The following is a 6,000-nucleotide window of genomic DNA, read 5'->3' on the forward strand; positions in this document are numbered from 1 at the left end:
AGGCGGTGCTCTTGTTAATTCGATGTTGTTAATGTGTAAGTAGACGACCAATAGAACTTAACCCAAATAATTTTGATTATTGTCCATCCGCTCATTTTTGTAAGTATCCTTTTCAAACAGACAATATTATTAACTGCATCACCAATACACTAAAGTGCGTTCACTTCAACGAAAAAAAGCAAACCGCGTGTGAATTCATAATTGATATTGATGGACCTGATTCATACAACACCGGGCTATATCATGTGATCGGTACACAGCACTATTCGGCATGTCCCGCGTATGTACCGAATTCATGCGCACGCAACTACTCCGACTGAAACGAGTGCAGACCGGACGAAATTGGTGTACCGGGTGAAAACAGGGTACACAATCGGGCCTACCTAACACTATTGTTTCCATAAGTTCTAATGGTCGTCTCCGTAAGTCATATTGTGTTGATACATAAATAATGAAGCGACTGGCGTTGCTGATTATATGTATACATCTGTATTACCATAATATGACTAAAATGTTGTAATAAACTTATAAAATTTTAGATTACATCTTTTGTTTATAAATACCATTAAAGACCCACAGCAACCTAGTGACCTATTCCACTCCATCCACATAAACCTCAAGAGAAAATCATTCTGTTTGAAATGCAACTATACTACAAGACGATCGATTTAGGCTCTTCTTGAATTAATATTTTTCGCAACTTCAACTTATTCTTTCTCCTTTCGTTATAGTTTTAAAAACATAACTGTAGAAAAAAAGTGTTGTCTGACATAACATAGTGGTATATTAAATCAATAAAATATTTAGGTATTAAACACATAGTCTTGGCCCAATATAAGTCACTGTAAATTTGAAACAAAATACTTGTAATTCTCAGTTTTACTATGCAAATTATATATAGTTACTTTCATGGAAACGCGAAAGAAAACAGTTATTCTGTGGTGGGTCTTTAATATTACAGTAGAAATGTATTGAATGTGCGTGACTCTTCCGAGATAATTTAAGTCGAACGGAATGCCTCGATATCACTAATTGAACTGGATGGTATATAGCCTTAGATCCTCCTCTGTTAACCAGCGGGAAGTTAGCAGTAGAGCAGTAACAGCAGTATTACTGCTATTACTGCTATAACGTTCTAGCGGTAATAGCAGTAATACTGCTGTAACTGCTGTTATTGCTCTACTGCTAACTTCCCGCTAGTCCTCTGTTAAGGGTTTTGAGCCGTTTTAATGCAATATCACAGTTATATAATGGTGATGAGCTAACATTGATTCTGTGAAAACACACGTTAACAATTTCACTGATTCGCCAGTAAAATGGTGGGAATGGAGACAAGCCACGTACGTAATGTGCAGGCAACTTGACGTTGGAAGCTCTGATTCCGCTTTGTCGCGCAAACAGCCAGATCTGCCACGAGAAGTAGAAGTTCAGACTGAAAACAATATACTCTTCGCCCTAGAAGTTAAGTCGATTAGTTGAAAGTTGAGGGAATATCTTAGTTCGAGAAGCTGAAATTAGTTTTTTTAAAATTTCTGCTTTTCGCGCTAAATTTTGGGTCAAAAGGTTGTAATTTGCGCGACAACTGTCGTAACAAAAAAAAAATCAAGTACGACAAGCTGGAAATTTTGCTGAATATTTCAAGTTGTCGCCTGTCTGTCTGATCGGAAAGTCGATTGCTGAAGCAGAACTCCTTATATACGGGTACATCATCGTTCAATACCGAAAATAACAACACTTTTCATTCATAAACTCTTTTTGGTTGAGCTGGTTCTTAGCCTTGTCAACGGCTTCCGCAGAAAGCAAAGTAAACAAATCTCCACTGCATTTAAAAGATTCGGTCTTTTTCATTGATTTCATGTAATGAGATTCGAAAGTCTTTTTCGTTGTTTCTAAACAAAAATTTGTGACAGTCGTAAAGCGAGCGGAACAAGGGACAAAAGCTTTGATCTTTTTCATTGACTTCAAAATTATCCTATCCTTATACAAGGATTGCTTTTTGTAACATTCAACATTATTATTATCATTATTATGATAACGCTCAACATAATTGAGACTGAAAATCTGTGAAGTACATACACTGGTATACTATATCGAACAGTTATGCAAAAATGAAAAAAAACTTTCATTTAGAGATAGCCTCTTTGGGTTTATATACGCTCCAATAGCTGGTTTTTCAACTTGCTAATGCATTTGCAATTGCTCGCACAGAAAGCAATGTATAACAAAAGGACCGCAATGCGGAGCAAAATACGCCAAAAAGGTATGACCTTTAAGTGTGACCTTGACCTTGATGCAAGCCATTCGAAACATTCGCTCTGCACGTCGTCCGACATATACCAATCTGTTCCGTAATGTCTAAAGTTCATTCTAAGCCATGTCGCCAATGTAAATTCTACGACTGGACCGAGTTATGACGTCATCAAAATGGCGGCCATTATTTAAAACAAGATGGCCATGAAGGCCTATTGACCTAAAAATCATCAAGATTAACATTCTGACCAAGTTTCTTTAAGATATGCTCATAAATGTGGCCAACTAGCTTTTCCTTTGATTTGATCCGTTTACCTAGTGTTTGACCCCACATAACCCAGATTTTGAGCCAGACCTAAAGATCATCAAGATTAACATTTTGACCAAGTTTCTTTACGATATGCTCATAAATGTGGCCTTTAAAGTGCTAACTAGCTTTTCCTTTGATTTGACCCGTTTATCTAGTTTTTGACCCCACATAATCCAGATTTTGAGCTTGACCTAAAGATCATCAAGATTAACATTCTGACTAAGTTTCATGAAGATGCATTCATAAATGTGGCCTCTGGTTAACAAGTTTTTCCTTTAATTTGACCTAGTGACCTAGTTTTTGACCACACCTGACCCTAATTGAAACGTGACATATAGATCATCAAGATTAACATCCTGACCAAGTTTCATTAAAATATGGTCATAAATGTGGCCTCTACAGTGTTAACTAGCTTTTCCTTTGACCTAGTTTTTGATCCTACATGTCCAAGATTCAAAATTGACCTTAAGATCATCAAGATTTACAATCTGACAAAGTTTCATGAAAATACAGTCATAAACATGGCCTCTACAGTTTTAACAAGCTTTTTAACCTTGTGGCCTAGTTTTTGACCCCAGATAATTCAATATCAAATTCCTCCAAGATTTTATTAAGGGTAACATTCTGACCACGTTTCATTAAGATTGGGCCAAAATTGTGACATCTAGAGTGTTAACAAGCTTTTCCTTTGATTTGACCTGATGACCTAGTTTTTGACCCCAGATAACCCGATATCAAACTCGTTCAAGATTTTATTGAGGGTAACATTCTGACTAAGTTTCATTAAGATTGATCTAAAATTGTGACCTTTGATTTGACCTGGCAACCTAGTTTTTTTCAACCCTAGATTATTCGTTATCGAGTTCATCCAAGATTTTTTTAGGATCACATTCTGACCAAGTTTCATTAATACTGGGCCAAAATTGTGACCTCTAGAGTGTTAACAAGCTTTTCCTTTGATTTGACCTGGTAATCTAGTTTTTGACCCTAGATAACCCAATATCAAACTCGTCCAAGATTTTATTCAGGTAATATTCTGACCAAATTTCATTAAGATTTGACCAAAAGTGTGACCTCTAGAGTGTTAACAGTCAAATTGTTGACGACGGACGACTGACGGACGACTGACAGACGACGGACGACGACGGACACAGGGCGATCACAAAAGCTCACCTCTGAGCACTTCGTGTTAATATATCGTCATCTTCAAATTATTGATTGAGTTGTTTGTTTTGTTGCTGAAAGTGGAGTTTGTTGTAGTTTACAACATACACATACATAATTATTTTGCATTATGATATTTTAAATAAAATGAACGTCATTTGTACAATATTAAAGATATATTATGCTAAACATTTCATATTTGAATATATAAACAAATATTGCATATCGTTTACATGTTTATGAGTATGAAAGGTAGTGTGTAAGTTTTAAATACTACATACGAATTAATGTGTAAGTAATGAATATATTACGCTCTAAAAACTCTGGCAGTTTGTTTGAAACAAGTGGTTGTTACTATACAGACATTTAATTATGGTTGAAGTATACACAGTTAGTTTATATATTTAGCCAAGCTAAAGATGTTTAATGAGGATTTTCTGGAGTTAGATCAATATGCAATGATGAAATATGTAACAGGTGAGCATAGTACATCTTTAAAGGGGTGTGAAATAAAGGAAAATCTTTGACGAAGTAATTTCTATGCTGCACCATACTTGTAAATCAAAAATAGAAACCTGTTGATAATTACTTATAATAATAATCTTACAAAATTGAAAACAGTAATTATTTATTATAGTAGATTAGACAAACTTATAACCGCAATCACGACCCTCCAATATTGTACATTAATATACTATAATATAATTCTAAATGAGTAAACTTTTTTCTTTCTAGTGAACTCTTGTCTTGGTATTTAACACAGCTGGACGTAACTAAATAATACAAGAGTATAACTATATATAATATGATGATCGTGATTTCTCTGACATAGACTGACTTCGCATCTTCGTAAGGAGATAGTGATAGAGCCGACAGGGACACAATGGATCGCGCTAAAATCAAATACGAAAAGATTATTGTTGCAATAGAGTCAAATGTGACTGAAAAGAAACAAACGCTCCTAAAACTTGGAACGCTTGTGTCATGTTTCTTCGAAATCCTTCAAGGGGTTCAAGAGTTACAGAGCGGACAAGAAATTACTTACGGACGGACAGACACCGGATTATAAAATAATACGCCCCCATCGGGCGTATAAAAAGCTTTTGAAAGAGGTCAATGGTGAAAAATTACAAACGGCAATCACTACTGGATGCACATGCCATTGAAAGGGTCATGAAATTGGCCTTAATTTTTTCAAACGTTTTAACAGGTCGTCATTAAAACTCACCCATTACTTCTTACTATTTAAGGGGATTTTCATGACCATAGTTTTAATGCCATATAATAAAAAGCCATGAAATAAGGTTATTAAAACCTTGGTAAAATATACCTTGTTGAAATGAATTTGATGGCCACGAAAAACTGCTTAAAATAAACCATTTAAATAAGTTAATCGGCTCCTTAAAACTCCATAAAAATTTTAATTGGCATGAAATTAATGTGTCATTAAAAATACCCCTTAATTTGACATTAATTAGTAAAATCTAATTGGGCCATTAATTTTTTATACTCTGTTAATGGCCGTTAATTATTAAATATTGATTAATGGTCTCATTAAATACGTCAGATTCAATTTTAATGAGTTCGTAATATTTTAATGGTATATCAAATTAAGGGCCATGAAAATTTGCCATCAGAATTAGACATCTTAAGATAATCAACTTCATATTGATATTTACCGTATTGAATTAAACTACGTATTTCTACACGTGTAATAGTATCTATACATATGTACTGTTTGGTAAACTGCTAGAAAAATATTTGATTCTTCTTTTTTCTCTCATTGTTTTGTAATGTAAAAACATGTAACAACCTCGTACAAACATTTATCATATTGTTTCCTCAGTCTGTCATATATTCATCTGAAATGAGAAAATAAATGGATATTGTATTGTGTTGTACTGAGAAGGGTTTACAAGTACCAGTATAACAGATCAAGTGACCATGTTGATAGTTTTAACTATTCAACATTTTTATATTAACAAACATTCTGACCAAGTTTTTATTGGTACAGTCATTAGGCGTCAGGTGTATTCAAAAAGCAACTGTTAATGACAATATCAGCGCACAATAGGCGTTCACGATTAAGCTCTCCTTCAGTACTTTGTGCTCCGGTGTATGTACTTAAACAGCTAAGAGCAAATATTTGAGGGATTGCATAGCTCCCCCAATCAAGCGTACCACACTCTTTGATTCATTGAAACGAAGAAGTCATTGATCTGCCCATGCCCCAAGTGAATTTAAATCAGACTGTAAATCGTCACAATCATGTGTAC

Source organism: Mercenaria mercenaria, chromosome 7 (assembly GCF_021730395.1).
Source record: "Mercenaria mercenaria strain notata chromosome 7, MADL_Memer_1, whole genome shotgun sequence".
NCBI classification, from domain to species: Eukaryota; Metazoa; Mollusca; class Bivalvia; order Venerida; family Veneridae; genus Mercenaria; species Mercenaria mercenaria.